Consider the following 23556-nt stretch of genomic DNA (forward strand, 5'->3'; position numbering starts at 1 on the left):
CAATCAAGTTTCCCTGCCCTGTGGGAAGTCCAAGGACCACCCACCTCCATCCAGGCCTAGTAAGGTGAGCATCCAAACTGCCTAGGCTCCCACAAAGCCAGTTCGTGCAGTAGGAACAAAAACCCATTGCCATTGTTCTTGATGAAAGGTTCTAAACTATTTTTATGCACTGGAGAACTTAACAAACTACTATTGCCAGACCCCCACCCCAGATATTCTGATTTACATACCCTGAGTGCAGCCCTCCCTTCAAGAACCTTAAGTGCTCTGCAAAAGACTCTAAGAGCTTTCTCAGAGGGAAAGCTAGGAGACTGGAAGGCTAGGACCCACCCCTACCCCAACTCCGTCCCTGTCCCACACACACACACACCTAAAGCTGTGGATCTGACTCAAGGCCTTCCACACGCTAGTCAAGTGCTCCGCCCCTGAGCTACATCCCAGCCAGAGACTCATTCTTGCCGCAGCTGCTTTTCAGTTGCCTTCCACAGAGCACAATGGTAGTTACGTCCTGATAAAGACGTCTCCTTTTTTAAGATTTATTTATTTATTATGTATACAGTGCTCTGCCTGCATGCTTGCCTGTATGCCGGAAAAGGGCATCGGATCTCATTATAAATGGTGGTGAGCCACCATGTGGTTGCTGGGAGTTGAACTCAGGACCTCGGGAGGAACAGCCTGTGTGCCTAACTTGAGTCATCTCTCCAGCTACAATAAAGGCATCTTAAGGTCAAATAGTTACAAGCCTAATCCTCAAAATTCAGAGACTGTCCGTGTGCACAAATACATATGCAGGAATTAGCCTGCATGATCACGGAGGCTCAAGATCTGCATGGGGGGCCAGGGAGAGGCCCAGCAGGTAAAGTGATGTGGGAGTGTCATATCAATCTGTTGATTTCATTGGCTGAGCAATAAAAGAAACTGCTTGGCTGGCCCTGATAGGTTAGAACATAGATGGGAGGAGTAAACAATAGAATTCTGGGCGGAAGAGGAAGTGAGGTCAGACTCTGCGCTGCTTCCAGAGGGACCGGACAGCCGCCATGCTCTGCTCTCCCAAGCAGCTGCAACCCACGATGGACTTAGGCTAGAATCTTCCTGGTAAGCGCACCTTGGGGTGCTTACACACATCATTAGAAATGGGCTAGTCCAGGTGCGAGAATTAGCCTGTAAGGGCTAGAGTTCATGGGCCAAGCAGTTCTTAAATGAATACAGTTTGTGTGTTGTTATTTCGGGCATGAGCTAGCCAAGCGGCCGGGGTGTTGGGGACGCAGCCCCGCCGCTCCTATTTCAACAGTAAAGTGATTGCCATGCAAGACTGATGACCTGAGTAGAATCTCTGGTACATGTACAGGTGGAAGGAGAGAACCTACTCCACAAGGTTGTCTTCAACCCTCCACATGCTGCAGCACACACCTGCACAAAACACACTAATAATAAATAATAAAAGACCTATAAGGTGAGTTGGAGGCCCAGGAGAAACAGGTATATAAAGAGAAAAAAAAAAATGATCCCGGTCCAAAGGTAGCTAGGCAGGTGAAGTTGCCTGTTAGACTTTTTAGTTCAACTTAGGTAGAAGGATATACTTTACTAATCTACCAATTTAAACACTAATGCTATCTAGAAACACACTCATAGATACAGCCCAAATAGTGACTGACCAAATATTTAGACATTCCGTAGCCCAGTCAAATTGACACATAAAAGTAATCATCACAGGGAATATGGACTTGAATTTGTGGACCAGTATTTCCCAAATGTTTTTCATGAGGATCTAGGCCAATGAAATTCTCCACCAAAAAGGCCTCTGTGAAAACACAAGTCTTGGGGAACGCTGTGTAATGAGGCATATTAACATATCAAAGCTGTGAATCACCCCACTGGAGAGAAGTGACTCATAGCTTTCTCAACGCTAGTGTTTGATCCCAGAACCTGTTTTTTACTTAACACCTATTCGTTTCCCACGGAACTAAAGTGCTGCACAGCGCATATTGGGAAATGCTATGCCAAGCCATGGGAAGATAATACAGATTTGGAACGTGGGATGGGGCATGATGTTTTAGAGGAAGTTGACAGTGGTATATAGTGAGATTAAAGGGAAGAGTCTAGAAACAGAGAGCCCAGCCATGTCTAACACGATAGAGGCTTGTTTGTGCTTAAGTGGGGATGGGCAGAAAAGGATTATGATGAGATATTTAATGGAAAAGAGCTTGTATAAAAAGTTATAAGGAGAAAATAATAGAAAATTCCAAAATTTGGAGCTTATGAAATGAAAGAACAAACAGCCTCTGACAAGAAAAAGAACGGAAAGAAACGCTGGCTCAGGAGCAAAAGTATGCCATGTTAGGGAGAGATGTGGCTCAGTGGCAGAGACGGGCCCAGCTGAGGGAAGCCCTGAATTCGATGCCAACACCCCCAACACACATGCGTACCTGCACACACGCACGCACACAAAATACGTTCAATTTGTGATGTGTTAGTTTAAGAATCACAGTAGACAGAGGGCTCTAAGAAACATGCAGCAGTTTTCTGAATTCTGAGATTTGTCTGCAAGATATCAAAATGATTCATTAACTTGAGACTCATCAGCATGGAGCTGGAAATTAAGTCATCTTTATCTCTTTCCTTCAGTCAGACTGATCCCTTCTCTTTGAAACAGCCATGCTTTTTAAGCCAGCCTCAAGTCCTCTTGGTGGGTGATACAAAGACGCTTTCTGGCACATCTCTGCACTGTGGCAGGAGGGAACACTATCCTTTAATGAAGGAAACCTCAGACTCCACTTATGGAGCCTCAGATGACTGTGGACAAAAAACATCACACTCTTCCCGTGGCAAGCAAAATGTAATATTCAACATTCTCTTCGGGGCCTTCATATTACAGAATCCCAAAGCTCTAGGTACACAACGTCAGCAGCTTTCATACAGGTCTTCGCTCCCGGCAGATTTCATAAACTGAAAAAGCCTTCCTGCAATCTCCTGGATGCGTGTACAAGCTGGGCATCGTTGTCAATCATTTCAGCAAGTCTTTACCAGGTGCCTTCTACGCACTTAGTCCTGAAGTGGTCCAAGGCCTTTCCCCTTCTCCTCCATGTTGTTCTATTTGAATCCTAGCTGTTCCCCACTTCCCCATCAGCTGTATAAATTCAGATCAGTTTCTTTAATTACTTTGGGCTTTGGCTTTCTTATTACAAAAATGTCTTCTTCGATTATTTATTCATGCATGCATGCATTTATTCAAACAATGCTTCTGAGCTCCTGCCTTGCAGCAATAGCTATGCCAGGCACTGTCTCCTCTCACAGTGGCAAAAGGTTTAGGTGTGGTCCTTGTAGTCATGGAGCTTAAATTGCACTGCATTCTTAAAAAAAATTAGAGATAATTTGTGCAAATTACAAGGCACGGAGGTTCGTGTCTAGAATGTACTCAATAAATACTGGCTTCCTTCCTTTTGACAGATCAAAGCCCACAGATGCAAGTGTTTGGTAGCCAACACAAGCCCAGGCAGCAGTAGAACCATGGCAATCTCACCCGTGGTGCCCCCGTCCTCACCAAAGGGCAAGAGGTACTTAACAGAACTCCTTGTCCCAGAACAGGCATGGATCCATGATTCTTTCAGTTTTAAAGGAAAGCAGGAAAAATCCCTGTTTTTAGATGTTTCAAACCTAATGTGGGCCAAATACAATATATCTGACCCCGTGAATGCAGGTTTGCAAGCTGACCCCGAGCAGGCAGGGTCCTCAACAAACTCTCAGTTTTCATTCTCTCTGAGACATTATGCTGAGAAGCTAATGGACCCTCGAGTGAAATCCTATTTCACTCCAGCTCAATCTCAATCAATCAGCCTAACTCTCTTCACGCTCCACTGAAACAGGAACCTGAAGTGACAGGATCATTATCACCAGAGGAAAGGAAATCTCAGCACGGGTCATCAGTTTGCATGGTACAGAAGACTAGAAGGGCTAGATGGGAGCAAACAACGGGAGGAGGCGCGGGAGAGAGCAGCGAAGCACGGGCAGTTCAAGGATGCAATCACGCTGATTGGATTTGAAGGTATCACTGAGAGACAGCCACATATATAACCGCAACATTCAGTCAGCCCCTGGAAGGTGGTCCTCCGCCAGTGTGAAGCTAACTGCTTCCGTCATCTCTGATTCACCCTTTCCACTTCAACCCATTTTGGATTTAATATCTGGTTCTGTCCTCTTTGAAAGAGCTCACGATTTCCCTCAGTCCTCTCTTCCCCCTCCTGTTTCAGAGCAGGGCAGATGGAAAACCCATAATAGGCCAAGAGCAGATGTGAAGAGATAGGGATATTCGTGTTGCTTCAGTGTGGAGTCCTAAATGAAGCTAGCTTAACAGGCGAGAATGAAGCAGCCTCATCCCTTAGAGTCTAAGCACGCTGTCATTCTGCTTCACAGAAACCCAGTAAGTATATAATTCTAAGCTCATATGACCTGGTTGAAAGTTATTTTGTTTTATTTATTTTTATTTATTTATTTATTTATTTATTTATTTATTTATTTATTTTGGTTTTTCAAGACAGGGTTTCTCTGTGGTTTTGGAGCCTGTCCTGGAACTAGCTCTTGTAGACCAGTCTGGTCTTGAACTCACATAGATCTGCCTGCCTCTGCCTCCCAAGTGCTGGGATTAAAGGCGTGTGCCACCACCGCCCGGCTCCAATGATTNAGGGTTTCTCTGTGGTTTTGGAGCCTGTCCTGGAACTAGCTCTTGTAGACCAGGCTGGTCTCGAACTCACAGATATCCGCCTGCCTCTGCCTCCCAAGTGCTGGGATTAAAGGCGTGCACCACCACTGCCGGCTGTTTTAATTATTTGTTTGTTTGTTTGTTGTGCACCACCACCGCCCGGCTGTTTTAATTATTTGTTTGTTTGTTTGTTTGTTTGTTGTGTATACAACATTCTGTCTCCACGTAGGCCCACACGCCAGAAGAGGGCACCAGATCTCATTACAGATGGTTGTAAGCTATCATGTGGTCGCTGGGAATTGAACTCACAACCTCTGGAAGAGCAACCAGTGTCTTAACCACTGAGCCATCTTTCCAGCCCCAAAAGTTACTTTGTATTCAACCACGTAAGATTAACTGGACATTACATAAGGGCCGTGTGATCCTGCAGACTTGAGTGCCCTCTCCGCTGCATCACGTGACTTGAGATAGCACATGTGTCTCATATACTAGGAGAGTATGGGAACAATAACACTGGTAGCAGGCTTATTCCTTGGCACGCATGAGACACATGAGTCTTATAGAAGAAGTGCTGAACTCAGTTCACAATTGAAATTGTGATGAACTGAGGAGTTCTGTACTTTTTTGTTTAGGTTTTGGGTTTCTTTTTTCTCTTTGGGGGCCTACCACCCAGTTCCCAAATAAATACACGAAGACTATTCTTACTTAAGAATGCTGGCCTTAGCATGGCCTGTTTCTAGCCAGCTTTTCTAACTTAAATTATCCTGTTTCCCTTTAACTATGTCTTGCTTCTGGGCCTTTTACCTTTCTTTATTCTATATTATCTTTCTTTCCTTCTTACTCCATGGCTGGCTGGGTGGCTGGCATCCACCTCTCCTCCTTTTCTCACTCCTCCCCTTCACTCTCTTCCCTAGATTTTTCCTCCTGTTTATTCTCTCTACATACTGACCCCACCTATTTCTCTCTTCTACATAGCTATTGGCAATTCAGCTTTTTATTAGATCAATCAGGTGTTTTAGGCAGGCAAAGTAACACAGCTTCACAGAGCTAAACAAATGCAGCATAACAGAATGCAACACATCTTTATGTCATTAAAACAAACATTCCACAGCATAAACGAATGTAACATACCTTAAATTAATATTCCACAATAGAGTTCCTCAAAAAGAAAAAGCCTAGGCTGTCAGAAGAGTCTACCGTGAATGGAAGACTTTGGCAAATGAATGTCTCACTCGGCTTGGGCTGCCATAACCAAACACCACAGACCAAATAGCTTAAGTGGGAGAAATTATTTTCCCACAATTCTGGAGATTGGTTTCTGGTGAGGGCTCTCTTCTGGCTTGCAGAAGACAGAGAGAATCTTTGTCTTAAAGGGGAAGACCAGGAGTTCTACAGGGTTAGGGCCATGCAATTAGTACCTCATTTCACATCACTTACCATTAATTCCCTCCTAAAAATACCATGTCCAGAAAGAGTCACATTGGGGGTTAGGATTTCACCGTGTGAATGGTGACTCGGAGGGAGGCACACAATTACATCATAGCAGCGAGCTAGTGAGAAGAGCATGATTAGATGCTGAAGGATCATCGCATGATTACCCCCTACCCCATGTTCGAGTTTTCTTTAGCTCTATGAAATAAAAGCACAAAGCAGGAAGCTGTGTCACAGGGACTAAGAACTCAGCTACAAGAACATACCAGGAGGTTGAAGTGTCTCCCAGATGCTTAAGGACATGAAAGAGATTGGAGATTGGTCTTCTGAGGGAAGAGGCTGTCAGCAACACAGGCTGTAGCCAATGAGCTGTGTGTAAATCAGCATCTAGAGGAGGTTAGTAGACAGTGTGGTCAGCGAATGAGGAGCAGTCTGGATCAGTGGCCCAGTGAAAGCTGGCGATGACAGTGGAAGAGAGAGTGGAGCGCCATGCCTGTGGTCAAAAGGAATTCAAAACATCGGAAGCAGGAGATGCCAAGCAGAAAGGCTGCTGCTCCAATTATACCCAAGAGCCTCCTCCCTCCTCTCAAGGCTTTCTAACACCTCCCCTCTCCAATTCAGAGGAGATCCTTGGCACCAGGCTTTCTGCCAATCATAGAGTGGAGTATGGCTACAAATGTCACAAGTGAGCCAAAAGATGTGTGCTACCTGCGTTTTCTTTTTTTTTTTAGTTTTTTTTATGATTTATTTAACTTTATTTTATGTGTTGGTGTGAAGGTGTCAGATGTCCTGGAACTGGATTTACAGACAGTTGTGAGCTGCCATGTAGGTGCTGGGAATTGAACCCAGGTTCCCTGGAAGAGCAGTCAGTGCTCTTAACCTCCGAGTCATCTCTCCAGCCCACTCCCTGCATTTTCCATCAACCTAGAGAGCACACACTGGTGGAGTCCTTTTTCTCAAACTGCTCGAGCCTCTAAATACAGATTTACTTAACACTTTTCTAACAATAGTAGGGTTTTCTATGTCTAAATTTAAAGTCAAGAAGCTAAACTAAATATTGTGTTTCTCTTTTATAAAAATGAGAAATGGTGCTAGGGAGATGGCTCTGTGGCTTAGCACTTGGTGGACAAGAGTGAGGGCCAGCTTTTGGATCCCCAGAATCCAAGCGGATGTAGGAGGGCACGGCAGCCTTCCTATAATTGTAGTTTTTGGAAGGAAGAGACAGAGATCTCCAGGACAAGCGTGCTAGCAGGACTAGCCATTCGGCCAGTTCTGGGTTTGACTGGGGCTTCAATGACCAAGGCGAAGAGCAACTGAAATGATCCATACACACACGCGGGACCCCGTGTTCACAACTGTCAAAAGCCTCTAAGTGGCCAGACTGGGAACTCTTCATTTTTGTGGTACTTGACTGCTCCAACATCTGTCACATGGACAATTCCCTATCACACTCTTCTCTGGTGACCTCCTCTTCCTTTTCAACTCTCTGACCATTGTTGGTACACCATTGTCAATCCAGGCTTCCATGGGAATTTTTGTTTATTTTTTAATTCCTTTGTTCAGAGCTAATGCCTGATGCCCTTATTATTTATTTATTTATTTATTTATTTATTTTGGTTTTTCGAGACAGGGTTTCTCTGTGGTTTTGGAGCCTGTCCTGGAACTAGCTCTTGTAGACCAGGCTTGTCTCGAACTCACAGGGATCCGCCTGCCTCTGCCTCCCGAGTGCTGGGATTAAAGGCGTGCGCCACCACCACCTGGCCCATGAGAATTTTTAAAACCTCCTCTGTACCTGTGGCACCACCACAAGGAACTGCCTTGTGCACTTAGATGCTTGAAGGATTCCCATCTGAAAAGCAGTAAATGGAAAGTCAGACACAGAAGGGGCTGGGCTGACCTGGAACTGTGGTTACAGCTCCAAAGGGAGAGCCTCCAGCTCTCCTCAATGAGCGCTGGTCCCTCTGCCTGCTGCATAGCCAACCTGTGCCTGTGCTAAGAAGGTGGAAGGAAAGCAACACTGAGCTGGCCTGGCTTTGCACCTGTTTGGCTTTCTCAGTGGCCTCCTCTGCCTTGCCCTGCCCGAATCACTGACCACTCAGAAGCATCGTTTCCTGAGAGCTCCTTTTACTGCCTACATCCAAGAAACCCGGCCACTACCTTGGTTTTAATCCCGATCTGCACTGATTATTTAGACTGCTGATTCTGTGCTTCACACCTATAGACCAGACACTTGGGATCCAGGCTCACGACAGCTTAGGCCATACACACCCTTTACACCTTGTGTTTCTAACACTGACGTCATTATCTCCTTTCAGTCCAGCCTTCCTCAGGCTCTTTCCAGAAGACAGTTGGTCCTCCATCAGTCAAAATCATCAGTTACCTATGTTTCCTTAAAGACTTATTTGAAGCACTGCAGTGATGAGAATGAATCATATTGGCTCTTTTGGAAGACCGGTTTTATCACTGGCTTGAAGGTGTGCCCATGCTTACTGTTCTCATAGGAGTACTGATCTCATAGGTGGGAGTACTGTGTCCAAATCAGCCTCCTGAGTCACCCACACCACCTTGTTTAGCACCTGAACCGCGGTAGTCACTTCTCATCCAACCTCCCTTGCTCATGTTCTTCTAACTGCTGCCAAGGTATTTTTCGTTTGCTTGTTTGTGTTTTTTTGTTTGTTTGTTTCTCGTAATGTAAAGTTTTTCTTTCATTTTGCTGAAGTAATAAAACATCTACTGTAGACAACTTGGAATAAATCTTGTTTCAGATATTCACTGCTAATGTGTATGTATGTATTATGTATTCCAGCCAACTGCTCTCAATGGCCATACCTCTTTAGGACATTCTTGTATGTCCTGTTTTAAAAATTAGCCTTGTGTATATTTTTTATATCAGTCTCTTTTTTGTTTTATAAAAATATTATAAAATATTTTATTAGGTTTATTTCTGTATTCCTAATCTTAAGAAAATACACTGTGGTAAATATTTTTTAAGACTTATTTATTTATTCTGCCTTCATGTATGCCTTCAGACCAGAAGAGGGCACCAGATCTCATTACAAATAGTTGTGAGCCACCCTGTGGCTGCTGGAAATTGAACTCAGGACAGGACCTTTGGAAGGGCAGTCAGTGCTCTTAACCATTGAGCCATCTCTCCAGCGCATGTGGTAAATATTTTTATACATAGATCTTGATCATATTCATGTCTTTCTTACAGCTTTAGAAGAGCCAACTGAAAGACCCTACAGACCTCCTCCTCAAAACCCGCAGCAGCCAGCCTGCTCTCGTAAGAACATCCCATGTGCTTGAGAGAGCAGGATGAGATAGGAAGACTGCAAGGCAGGATATCAATAAGATAGGACATCAACAAAGCAGGCTGACTGCAAAACAGGATATCTATAAAAAAGGAACAGGATGACTTTTGCTGACACCCATGTTGAGAGAGGAAACCATTCATGCCCCTGCCTCATTCCGATAACCACGCTTTTTTTGCTTCTGTAAACTTGCTTTTTGCTCTTCCCTATAAAAAACCTGCCCTCCAGTCGGCAGGCGCGCAAGTCCTCCGAAAGACTTGCCGCCCACAGGTCACAGGTACCTGTGTTTACCCAATAAACCTCTTGCGATTTGCATCCGTATGGTCTCGGCCTGTTCCTTGGCATGGGGAGGTCTCCTCCTGAGAGAAAGTCCTCTTCGAGGGTCTTTCACCAACGATGCTACATATTTTAAAAATTCTGAAGTCACCAAACTCACTGACAGAAGGGTTTGATCCAATTACATTCCCACTGTGGGTTCACTGTAATGTGTAAATCAGACTATTGCTGAAAACTGGGAAGAAAGTTAGAGGTTCAGGTACAGAAAAGCAGAGAAGCCTCAGAAATAAGCCGTTCAGGCCAGTGTCTCTAAGCATAGCTGTGGCGCATTGCTGAGTTCAGTTCCCAACACCCACATCAAGTGGCTCACAACTGCCTGTTACTCCAGTTCCAGGGGATCCACTGTCTTCCTCTGGCCTTCTTGGGTACCTGCACGTACATACACACTGCTGGGTAGTTTATGTCAACTTGACCCACGCTAGAATTCATCAGAAAGAAGGGAACCTCAAGTTTAGAAAATGCCTCCATAAGGTAGGCTGTAGGCAAGCCTGTAGAACTTATTGATTGATGTGGGAGAGGGAAGGCCCAGCCCATTGTGGGTGGAGCCAACCCTGGGCCAGAAGTCCTGGGTTCAATAAGAAAGAAAGCAGGCAGGGCAAGCCAAGAGAAGCAAGTCAGCTGCACTCACTCCTCTGTGGCCTCTGCATCAGCTCAAGCCTCCAGGTTCCTGCCTGTTTGAGTCCTGACCTGACTTCCTTTGATGATGAACTGGGAGGTGGAAGAGTAAGCAAAACAAACAAACAAACAAACAAACCCTCTCCTTCCCAAGTTGCTTTGGTGATAGTGTTCCAACACAGACAGCAATGGTAACCCTGACTAGAACAGAAACAGGCAAGCACACACACATATGTAAATAAAAGTATTTTAATGTGAAAATACAGCCAAGCTTGGTGGTACAGGCCTGTAATTCCACCTATTTGGGAAGCTAAAGCAAGATAATTGAAAAATTATGGTCTGTCTGGAATATACAGTGTTTAGTTCAGTCTGGGCCACTTAGTAAAATCTATCTCAAAAGAAAACTACAAAAAAAGGGGGGTATAGCTCAGCAGTTTTTGTCTGTATGTATGCACGAGCCCCTGGGATTAATTATCATCCCCCACACAAAGGTTCAAAACTAAACATTTTTTATTTGATTTTTAAAATGAAAGACCCCCGGTGTGGGGAGACTCTCACTCAAGTCTCGGGATAACACGACCCCCCCAGTAACTCACGAAAGACCGTCCTTGCTGCAATCACACGAGGTTTATTTGACAGGTACCAGTGCACTGGAGCCGAGACTCATAACCCACGCAGGGAAGGAGTTCAACCCCGAGTAATTGGGAGAAGGGATTTTTAAGGGAAGAAACCACAGCCCATTAATCTGAAAGGGGTAGGGAGGGCATCCCAGAAAATTCCGAAAATACCAGTGATGATCACAAGGGGGCAACTCCCTGTTTCTCAAGATTATACTCAAGATTACAATCTAACTTTATCTTCAGCTAGTTCCTGAAACTGAACCAGCTAATCCTAGATTTCTGATTCTTCTCTCCCTGCTTAGGTTTTTGGCTTTATTTTTTCCTGCTTTGGGGAGGGGGGTCTGGATTTATCCAGGTCTTTCAAAAGCAGACATGCAACACCAAGAACTTTCATTTTTTACACACAAGTAAGTATTTAATAGCTTCCTTCGTTAATTATTAAGGGTGATTAAGTTTTTATGTTCACAGGAAAAAAAATGAAGTACTGCCAGGGGTTGAAAATTTTGGACTGCTCAGGAAGTTTGGCAATGATGCTAATTTTCTTTTCTTAAGATTTATTTATTTATTTATTTATTTATTTATTTATTTATTTATTTTGTATACAGTGTTCTGGTGCCGGCACACCAGAAGAGGGCACCAGACCTCATTACAGATGGTTGCGAGCCACCATGTGATTGCTGGGAATTGAACTCAGAACCTCTGGAAAAGCAGGCAGTGCTCTTAACCACTTAGCCATCTCACCAGCCCATGATGCTAATTTTCTGCTGCACATGTGAGAACACAGGTTATGGGAGTTTCCAGTCTTCTAGAAGAATCTTTTTGCCTTCTCCACTGTTGTCATTGTCTTCTTGTTGCTGTTATGTCCTGTCTCCCTCCCTCTTTTCTTCTCCCTCCCTCTTTTCCTCTCCCTCCCCTCTCTCTCCATAGTCCTGGCTATTCAGAAACTCACCGTGTAGACCACGTTGTCTCAAACTCACAGAGTCCTGCCCACCTCCGCCTCCTGAGTGCTGGAATTAAAGGCACGTGCCACCACCACCCAGCTATTGCTTCTCTCCTATTCCTCTGTTATCACCAAATTCTGAATCCCTGCCTCGGCAGAATAGAAGCACCAGGCACATTTTAGGGTCTTTTGGCCCCAATAAATCAGAACCAATGGTCCAAATGGCTCAAAATCTCCCATCTAGGTTCCTTTATTGGTAAAGAGGACTGACTCATAAGACCATCAGATGTTTGGGGGATGGAAGCGGCTGAAAGCAATCTTGAGGGAAGGTCAGAGACTTGTCATCTTTTGTTTTGTTTGTTGGGGAATATTATTTTAAGGTATGTGACTTTTGTTAATGCTGCATTTGTTTAACTCTGTGAAGCTGTGATTCTTTGCCTGTCTAAAACACCTGATGGTCTAATAAAGAGGTCAATAGGCGGGGCTAACAGGCAGAGAGTACAAATAGGAGAGATGAGGAAAATGGGAGAGGGCAGCAAGAGAACAAGGACAGGAGGACACCAGGGGCCAGCCACACAGCAAGCCATGAATAAAGAAATAAAGAAAGGTATATAGAAATAGAAAAAGAGAAAAGCCCAGAGGCAAAAGGTAGTTGGGATAATTTAAGTTGAAAAATTAGCAATAAACAAGCCAAGCTAAGACCAGGCATTCACAACTAAAAATAAGCTTCTGTGTGTGCTTTACTTGGGAGCTGGGTGGCCCTCAAAAAGCCAAAAGAGCATAACATCATATCACAACATTTGTTTGTTTTTGCTTTTTCCAGACAAAGCTTTTCTGTGTATCACTGGCTGTCCTGGAACTCACTCTGTAGACCAGGCTAGCCTCGAACTCACAAAGATCCAACTGCCTGTGCCTCCCAAATGTTGAGATTAAAGGTGTGCACCAACTCTTGGCTTTGGAAGCCCCTGTCTTAGGTGATGGAAGAATATATGGGACTGTTTAACATTAGCAAGGCTTAGGAGTCTGAGCTGAGTGTTACCAAACACAAACAAGGCTGTATTGAGAACTGTAGTCATACTATTTCATACTGGGATGAGCTATCTCTGGCTACTAGCCTACAGATTCATAATACTGTGCATGTGAAGAGGAAAGACTAGTAAGAAAGAGAAGCAAGACCTTCCTACATCAGTGACTACCCAAGGAAATAGTTATCTATGCAACTGGTTCTAGCTATCAGTTCAACACATCTTTTCCCATCCAGCCCTGGGAAATCATGCTTCTAAAACATATATGATTGCCAGGCGGTGGCGGTACACACCTTTAATCCCAGCACTTGGGAGGCAGAGGCAGGCGAACTCTGTGAGTTTGAGGCTAGCCTGGTCTACAAGCTAGGGCTGTTAAAAACATACAAATGTATATGATTAGCCCAACAATCAGCTTAGAAGAGAATATGGAGTCTGACTTCTTCAAGCCCAGCTTGCATTTCCAGAGGGATTCTTAACAGAAACTGCCTGAGAAAGAACTGTTCCACTATACTCCAGTACATTTCCATTCCTTTATCTAGAAAAAGGAGAAGAGAAAATTGGCTAATTATTCCTACTTGACTCTGTCAACATCTCTACTGCCAAGAGCAGCGATTACTCACCAGCAGACACTAGGAACACCCACATGCTAACAGACATGTACCGTCAGGCCCGTCAGGCTTTCCCGACTTTCCATTCCACTCATGGAAGCCTCTGGTTGAAGTATTCCCAAACACCAGGACAGGGCTTGTCTCAACAGCAGACTTTTGTAATTTTGCATTTTCTTTTATGTGTTAGGGGTGTTGTGTCTGCATGTATGTCTGTGCCCCACATGGCCAGATAGGGGGTCATATACCCTGGAAATGGAGTTACAGATAGTTGTGAGCCACCATGTGGATACTAGGAATCAAACCTGGGTCCTCTGGAAGAACAGCCAGTGCTCTTAACCTCTGAGCCTTCTTTCCAGCTCTGAACAGTGGAATTTCATATGCAATAAAATTGCAAGCAACCATGACTTACAGGCATATGCTGTGACTCCACCATCTATTCTTAGATCACAGGAAAGATAGAATACCCAAAGATAGAGGGGAAAGAAAAGAAGAGGAAAGTCAAACATAGCTGCGCACGCCTGTAATCCCGGTAGTCAGAAGGCTGACAGAGAACTGCAAATAGGAGGCCAAGCTGGGTTACATAGTGAATCTGAGGCCACCCTGTGCTACATAGCAAAACCTTTTTCAAGAGAAAGAGAGAAGGAAGAGGAATAAAACTAAATAAAACAGGTTAAAAGTAAGCAAACATTTTAAAAGATAAATGTGAATGATCTCATGGACTACAATACTGGATTGTTTCAGCTACTGAACATAATCTATGGCAAACAGTGCTCTGTACCAGTTGTTTAACCCAATGCACAGTCACCACACATGTTCTATACCCTAGTCATGGTTCTAAAGAAAGAGCGTTTTATAGAAAACAAAATACAAGGAAATCCCTCCTTCTTGGACCTTCCATCGCAGGAGAGAGCTTATTTAGCTACCCCAATAAAGAATGAAGGCAGGAAAGGCAGGAGGCTCTGAGGTGCAGTCCAGTGGCAGAGCACATGCTTGGCACACACGCAGCCCTGACTCTGAGCCCCAGCATCAGGAAAGAGGTAAGGAGAGAAGAGGAAACAGTATACAGAAACAGAAAACTGGACAAGGAGATAGGAGAGAAAAAACACTGGGGGACTCCTAGTTTTGTTTCTGTTGCTGTGATAATAAAATGACTTGGGGAGGAAACAGTTTATTTCATCTTACAGCTCACTGCCCATCACTGAGAGAAGCTAAGGCCGGAACTCGAGGCAGAAAATGAAGCAGAGGCCATGGAGAAATGTGACTTACTGGCTTGCTTTCCATGGCTTGCTTAGTCTCCTTTCTTACACAACCCAGGCCTACCTGGCCAGGGGGAGTGTCACCTAGAGAAGTCTGGGGCCTCCCTACATCAAATCAAGAAAATGAGCCGGGCAGTGCTGGCACACAACTTTAATGCCAGCACTCTGGAGACACAGGCAAGCGGTCTGGTCTACAGAGTGAGTTCCAGGACAGGCTCCAAAGCGACACAGAGAACCCCTGTTTTGAAAACAATCAAAAATAAATAAATAAATAAATAAATAAATAAATAAATAAATAAATGGAAAAATAAAAGGAAGAAAAAGAAAATGACCCCAAGGAGATGTATATAGGTCAATCTGGTGGAGGCAATTTCTCAATTGATGTTCCATCTTCCCAGACAACTCCAGTTTGTTCCACATTGATGAAAACCTAGCCAGCATGGGAAGAGGCTCTAAAGGAAATTAGACCCTTCCCAAAACAGACTCTCTAGGCTTGGCTGCCTAGCACAGTAAGAGGAACAGAGCAGTGCAAAGAGTGAAAGTGGAGGCTGCCAGGCCTATCGTGACTCACACTTGGAACTGGCCAGTAACACATTGCCACGTTCTAGAGAACCAAATCAAATCTAGATGTAAAAGCAAGCTGTAAACCCTGCCCAGGCGGCGCCCCTTGTTGACACCAAAGATATCAGAACTGTGGAAGTCATCTTTGTAAAACTTTTATATTACCTCAGTGACAGCCACAGCCACTTATGAGACAGTCATCATTTTACCCCTACTGTACAATTAAGGGCCAACTCAGTCCAGGGTGATTAAACAGCCCCCCACAAGCAGGCAGAAGATCTAGGAGTAGCTCTCCATGGCCTCAGAGAACTTTACAACTGTTCTTCAAGGTGAGAGGCAGTGGCTAAGTGAATAGAACCCAGCATTCCTTCTCTAAGAGAGAGATAGGAACATAAGAGTTCAGAAACTGGAGCTTAAATCACCTAGGTTTGGGTTTGAAAGCTGCTTCGGACTCATCAGCTCCATGACTTGGGCTAGTTAGCCTCAGTTTCACCACCTTAATAATGGAACTGATAACAATGTGCACAGTTAAAACAGTGGTGAGACAAGGCCCTGCGTTCTGCATTCACTGACTCAGCCATTCACAGACAGGAAAGACTTAACTGCATCTGTATTATACATGGACAGACTACTTACATACCGTTAACACTTTATTAGGTATAACAGACAACCTAAGAATGCCTTAAAGGATACAAGCCGATGTGCAAAAGTCAGTACTTGTGCCATTTTATAAATTTATCTATATAAATTTGTGAACTTAGGACTCTATGGGGCATACGGAATGAATCTACTGCCACGTCGAAGGACTACTGCCCCCTTACTATTGTTGACCTGGGTGTCCTAATTATTTGCCTTCAACCCAGCACTATAGTGCAGCCTCGTGACCACAGTGTCCAGGGCTCATGTGACCTAACGATACTAAGTCCTCGTGACTTCCTCCACTGTTTCTGAGTCACCTTTGCCTCTGACCCAATACCGCTACAGCGACTACTCGCAAGGGACCCTGTCCGCACTTTTGACCGTGACTGCACTTTTGTTGCGGCTTTTATTTCCTTTGCAACTCGCTGCCACTTTGTGCTAGAGCCCTAGTGGCCATCCACGTTGACCCCCATCATTTCCAGTCTCTCTCAGCTCTAACTGGACAACTGGAGGAGAAGATGGAAGTTTCCAGTTTACAACATTTGCTACATTTGTTTACTGAACTAGCTTAATCCCCGCCCCACCCCACCCCCATTTTCTCTGCTTTCAAAAGAGCCAAAATGTCCCACCATGAGGAACCACTAGGTGGCAGGAGTGTTTCACTGCCTGGCTCATCGCCTTCTTTATAACCTATACATCAACTGCAGTAAAACTACAGTTCCTTTTAAATGAATAAGTTCCTTTTAAATCAACATACTTATCAATATGCAATCGGTGAAGAACTAATAGAATTCACATACTTTCTTCTGAAAATCCACTGTGATGTCACTAATTCCTTTCATAGTTCTCACAGGGGTCATATTACTGAAGAAGTTTTACTACCTTTGGCTTGAAAGGGCGTGGGAAAAGCAAATAAACCAGTGCTTGTTCGGTACAGGGCCAAAGCTAATTGTTTTCCCTCCAGTTGTCAACACCCAACGGGACAAAGGTCTTTGGGTTAAGGGTTCATGGACTATTAGGCTGTTGTTTCATTAACAGGATTGTAGATGCATCTCTCATTTCCCAGTGAGGTTCCCAGAAGGTTTCTGTGGAGGAGATGGAATTTCAGCCGCTCTCTGAGATAGAACAGGTGTGGGCACATCCTTCTTTCAATTACATCCCCACAGGAATCCAGCCTGCCAGGTGGGATAGTCTTTTAACAAAATGGACTAGGAGGAACAAAGAAGGGAGGAGATGTGGAGTGAAGGCCAGGAATGCTAATAAAACCCTCGCTTTACAGCACAGAGGATCAAGAATTGCTGTACACAGTTGACGGGACAAGATCTATAGCCAGGTGTGGTAATAGGCACTTGTGATTCCATTACTTGGGAAACAGAGACAGGAGGATCTTGAGTTCTAGGCCAACCAATGCTACTTTTAATGAGACCATAAAATAAATAAATAAACAAGTATTTAACATATCATTTAAAAGTAAAGGTAACATCAAGATACAAACTGTTGGGGCTGTAGCTGTAAGGACAGAAGGAAGGGGAAAATTGGATGAATGCAAAGTTAACAGGGTCAACTTAAGTACTTTAGCACAATCCATAGAAAATATGGACAGCTGAACAAGCAAGAAATAGCACGTGTTAGAATAACAGAATGTGTTATGTGGAGCATGAAGGCAATCACCAAAAGAGGAGGAAAACAGCACACACACACACACACACACACACACACACACACACACACACAAAACCCCTGAAAACACAAAGTGCTAAGAGACCTTGAGTCTGTAGAGGAGATGAGTGGACTAGGCAATAGAATACTACTGTGTGATTTTTCTAATCAAGACTTTGATTTACGTTAAAAACGGGCTAGGACAGGCAGGTGTGGTGGCACACGCCTTTAATCCCAGCTCTTGGGAGGCAGAGGTAGGCAGATCTCTATGAGGTCCAGTCTAGGCCGGTCTACAGAGTAAGTTCCTGAACAGCCAGCCAGGGCTACACAGAGAAATGCTGTCTTTAAAACGAAAACCAAAACCAAACAAACAAAAGAATGGGCTGGGGGTCTGAGGCAGCACAGCAGGTAAAGTCCTTATATGCAGACTTTACAATCTGAGTTCGATCCCTGAAATCCATGAGAAAACCAAGCCTTCAAAGTGTTCTTCAGACCTCCAAATGTGCTAGAGTGAGCACACACAAATCATGACCACCATCACTATCATCACCAAGGAAGTGAAATGCTAAGAAGTGGTAGGATGGTTTGTGGGGCACAGGGCTGGTCAAGCAAGTCTAGTGACCTGAGTTCAATCCCTGAACTCACACAAAAATGGAAGAATAGAATGGCCTTTGAAAGTTGTCCTCTGACCTCCACTCAGACAGCCTGCACAGATAAAATGACACAGATACACATTTAATAATAATAATTTTTTTTGATACAGGGTTTCTCTGTGTAGCCTGGAACTCAAAACTCTGTAGACCAGGCTGGCCTCAAACTCACAGAGATCCACCTGCCTCCTGATTGCTGGGTTTAAAGGTGTACACCACTGCCCCACAATAATGATAATTTCTTTTAAGAACAGACTGGGAGCAGAGAAGTAGCTCAGTGGCAGAGCACAGCACATATGAGGAGCTGGACTCAAAGCCCAGTACTGTCAAAAAATAAATAGCTCAAAAAGAAAAAGATAGGCAAAGAGAGATGTTAATGAGAAACGGACCTCTAAGTTCCTGGGAACAGCTTCCTCTGAGCTGAGAATCTGGTGCTCTCTGTCTGAGTTCTAACATTTAACCTGGGCAAAAATGCTCAGGAGGGAAAGGCTGCTGTCAAGTCCGATGACCTGAGCTCCTTTGCTGGTACCCACAATATAGGAGAGAATGAGTCCCTGCCATTTGTCCCCAGACCTCCACGAATATAATCATGTACATACACAGACACTTCAAAAACAGGTAAGACATTTCAGAATATATTTGTTTACTTAGAGACTACTTTAGCTTAATAGAACCACTTCTGCTAGGTGTAGTGGCACGCTCCTTGAATCCCAACACTCAGGGAGGCAGAGGCAGGCGGATCTCTGTGAGTTTGAGACCAGCCTGGTCTACAAGAGCTAATTCCAGGACAGGCTCCAAAGCCACAGAGAAACCCTGTCTCGAAAAAAAAAAAAAAAAAAAAAAGAAGCACGGCTACGAGTTACAAATTAGAGGCTTCAGTCTTCATACTCATATGTAACTTGTTCAAAATAGGCATTTTCTACTTAGGATCCATTTTAGTCAGTATTTTCACAGCATATATTTGGGCTCTTTATGATAAACTAAATAGTCCTCTCCAAGAAACTATAATAAAGAAGAAATGTGCCGTTGGCTTCACTGGTGGCATTTTGGCACGAGTTCCTTAGCAAGGACCTATCAGCAGAATGTGGTTGCCCTAAAGCAGCAAATTTGGTAGGCCCTGGTCACACACTTCCTTTTTTATCTTCTTTAGAAAACCACATCCAGTCTATCAGCAATGACTGCTATTCCTTCAGAATATGCCAGAACTTGACAACTCTCACGATATCCAACCCCGACACTCTAGTTTGAGTGTTATTACCTCTTGCTTGGACCACTGAAATGTCTAGTTACTGCTTTCATCCAGGCTCCAGAGTGGTATTGTTTGTGCTGTTTGATTTTGGCTTTGGAACAAGCTATCAGGTCATTCAAGCTGGCCTCAAACTTGCCACATAGCTGGGGATGACCTTGAAGAGGGCACCAGATCTCATTACAGATTGTTTGTGAGCCACCATGTGATTGCTGGGAATTGAACTCAGGACCTTTGGAAGAGCAGCCAACACTCTTAAACACCCAGCCATCTCTCCAGCCCCAACCTTGAACTTCTATCTCTTAGGTGCTAGAATTACAAACATGCACCATCACCATCACATACTGGAGATGAATTCAGGGATTCTGCATGCAAAGCACTCTGCCAACCAAGACAGCACTCCTAATGCCAGACTAGTGAACTTTTTAAAAATTGTGTGTGTGTATGTATAAGTGCATGTAACTGTCTGTGGAAACCAGAAGATTGCATGCATCAGGTCCTTGGAGCTGGACCGTGGTGACTGTAAGTCATCCAGTGTTGGTGCTGGAAACTGATCTCTGGCTTCATAAAAGCAGTAAGTGTTCCTTACCACCGAGCCATCTTTCTAGCCCCAGAGTGGTGTTCTTAACTGTAAGACATGTGAGAATTTGTAAAACATTGGTCATTTCATCTTACACTTGACTCCTTCATTTTCTCTGCCTAACAGGCCTCCTGGCTAATTTTAGACCTTTTGAACATTTTGAACCTGCTTTAGCATACTCTTCTTCCAGTTTGTTAAACATGTTATTCTCTTCCTTCAGGCTCTGCTCTGTGACCTTACAAAGAGGCCTTTCCTGTCCTGCTGAATTCCTATCTCTCCAGCACTCTACCTGCCCAACCCTCACTTTCCTTAGTTTTTCAGCATATTATTGATCCCTATTGTTATTGTATATTGTTTACCATGTTGTCTTTTTCATTAGAATATAAATGCAGACACCTAATGATCTCTCCCTTGCCTCCACTGCTGCATACCCAGAGCCTAAAAAAATATCTGACATATAATGCATGGTCAATATAATCTGTTGCCTAAACTGACAGGCCCAGCATATGACTGGTGGAACCTTACTAGACAGTATAAAGACAAACACAAGATAAACATGAGATGACACTAATAGACCCAGAGACTATCTCTTCAGTATTTTAATCCTTCATCATTGCAAGGTCTCTGTTAGTGCTGGGTTGTCTCTACTACCTTCTCATCTTTCATAACTGGAAGGTGGGCTGTAGATTCACAGCCTATTAAAAGTCTTTTACAATCCTAAAGTAAAATAAATAAGCAAATGAAGTTGGGTGAGAGGCAGAGGCAGGTGGATCTGTGAGGCCAGCCTGCTTGGTCTAAAAGAGCTAGTTCCAGGACAGGGACCAAAGCTACACAGAGAAACTTTCCTTCAAAAAAAATAATAAGCAAATGAACATATTTTTAGAAGAAACAAACAACATAAAAGCCTTTTACACAGAACATTATGATTAGAATTTAGTAATCATGTCTTATTTTCACTCTGAATTTGTGTGTGTGTACACAAGCCATAGCTCCACCAGTACTGAAGGTCAGAGGACACCTGCGGCAGCTGGTTCTCTCCCCACACCATGCAAGTCTGGAGGACTGAACTCAGATATCAGGCATGGTGACTGAACCCCCACCTGCTGAGCCATCTCACCAGCCAGTTAAGAACATCATTTTATCATGTGGCTGGCAATATGTTAATCTCATGGAAGTCTCCCCACAATTCTAGGAGGAAAGAATAAGTTTGCAGATGAAGAAACTGTAGGTGAATCTCACATAAGATCCAAAGCTTCCTCCACCCATATAAACTTGCTATTTTATTAAAATGTGTAATTCAGTGTCTTAGTATATTTATGATGGTGTGTAACTTATCTTTACTACGTAATTGCTCATGAGAACATGCTCATCCCCAGAAAAGCCAAGGACCTTTGCTTATCACCTCGAATTCCCCTCATAACTAATCTGCTTTCAGACTCTACATAGTCACCTTTTCTAGACACTGAAAATAAACGGAAGTGCACTGTGGTTTTCTGTGATCTCTCTCTCTCTCTCTCTCTCTCTCTCTCTCTGTATGTGTGTGTGTGTGTGTGTGTGTGTGTGTGTGTGTGTGTACTGGACCTATAGCCTCTACAAACTTTACATTTGAAGAGGAATATAAGTTACAAACTCGCCATTTGAAGAGGTATATATGTTACTGTTCATTTACAGTTCCCTAATGATCAGTGTATCGACCATCATCTCACTTACTTATTGATCATTTGCGTATCTTTTTGGGAAGCTCTGATGCAAGTCCTCTGATGCAAGCGAAAGAGAAGTTACAAAGACCCTAGAAGCAAAAGAGCCTCTTTCTCAAGAGCTGAGAATCACAAATTCAAATACAATTAGCAACTGCTTGAGGCCTTTCTCCTTTCCCACCTGTAAACGCATAATTTTCTAGGGCATCAGAAACTCCAATTATAGTAAAGAGCATGTCCTAACTCCTTGTACGATACTAGCGGCTCCTGGTTTATCAGATTGTAATCCCATCCAAGGCACTTCCGAAACATCCTATAATCTCATTTATAAGCTTTCCTTTTCATTTGCTATAACTTCAGAGCCACTAAGAGTTAAGTTATTCTTAACTCCTAGGCCTAAAATCTATGCTAAAACTGTATTTAATAAAGTGTGTTACTTTTTGAGAAGCCCACACCCATGCTCTTGGGTGAGCTTTACTTTTCCCTTGAGTGTGTCTATCACCCCTGCCTAAAGGGTTCCTCTGTGTAGCCTTGGCTGTCCTGGAACTCACTCTGTAGACCAAGATGGCCTCAAATTCACAGAAATCCACCTGCCTCTGCCTCCCAAGTGCTGAGATTAGGGCTTGCACTACCACCTCCCGGCTTTTTTCTTCTCTCTCCTTAAACGTTTATTTATCGGGGTGGGGCCCTCATGGCACACGTGTAGAAGTCAGGGGCAACCTGTGGGAGTCTGTTCTTCCAGCATGTGGGTTCTGGGGATGGAATTCCGATGGTCAGGCTTGGTGGCAGACACATTTTACCTACTGACCCATCTGTCAGACCTTTTTTTTTTTTTAATAAACCACAACATGCTTTATACAGGCCTGTCCCAAACTTTTTCCTGCATCCAAGCCTAGAATCTGGTTTTACCTTATTCATTGTTCCTGCTGATAGGGACAGTGTGGCACCATGTCTCTGTTGTTGGTGCAGTCACTAAAACCTTAACTAAAAAAAAAAAAAAAATTAGTTGGAGGCGGGGAGGGGAGCCCACAGGGAGAGTGTATGTACATATCATTCATGTGGTGTCACAGTATCCTTGGAGGCCAGACTGGAGTGTGCGAGTCCCTGGAACTGAAGTTACAGGCAGGCAGGCATTTGTGAGTGGCCTTATATAGGTGGGTGCTGGGAACAAAACTTGAACCTTTTGGAAAGGCAGGAGTTAAACAATGAGTCATCTCTCCAGCACCTTGCTTTAAAATCAAAATCAAAACAAATCAGTTGTCTCCTTTTGTTGAATTTCCTTTTTGAAATGCTGTGTTTGAGCCGGGTGGTGGTGGCGCACACCTTTAATCCTAGCAGAGGCAGGTGGATCTCTGTGAGTTCGAGGTCAGCCTGGTCTACAGAGCAAGTTCCAGGAGAGGCTCCAAAGCTACACAGAAAAACCCCATCTCCTAAAAACAAACAAAAATATTTCATTTGGGGCTACTGCGACGTTTTAGAGGGCAGATATTCGCTGCCAATCCTGGTGACCTGAGTTGGATCATAGAACCCACGTGGTGGAAGAACCAGTTCCTGCAAGTTGTCCTCTGACCTCAGGTGTGGCACATATGCTCCCGCCCCATACACACGAAATAAACTAACTTATAAAATGTAACCTTTGAAACACAAAGAAAAAACATGAAATACACAATAGCGCAGTAAGCCAAC

At 43.9% G+C, this 23556-nt stretch overlaps 1 protein-coding gene across 1 annotated transcript in view; it reads right to left on the bottom strand.

The window, feature by feature from the left end:
* Nucleotides 1–23556, bottom strand: part of Srgap3 (SLIT-ROBO Rho GTPase activating protein 3) — a 427924-nt gene that overhangs the window by 349864 nt on the left and 54504 nt on the right. The gene's annotated exons all lie outside the window — the stretch shown is intronic.

This window comes from Alexandromys fortis, unplaced genomic scaffold (genome assembly GCF_014885135.2).
Source record: "Alexandromys fortis isolate MF-2015 unplaced genomic scaffold, M_Fortis_MF-2015_v1.1 scaffold_59, whole genome shotgun sequence".
Classification (NCBI taxonomy): domain Eukaryota; kingdom Metazoa; phylum Chordata; class Mammalia; order Rodentia; family Cricetidae; genus Alexandromys; species Alexandromys fortis.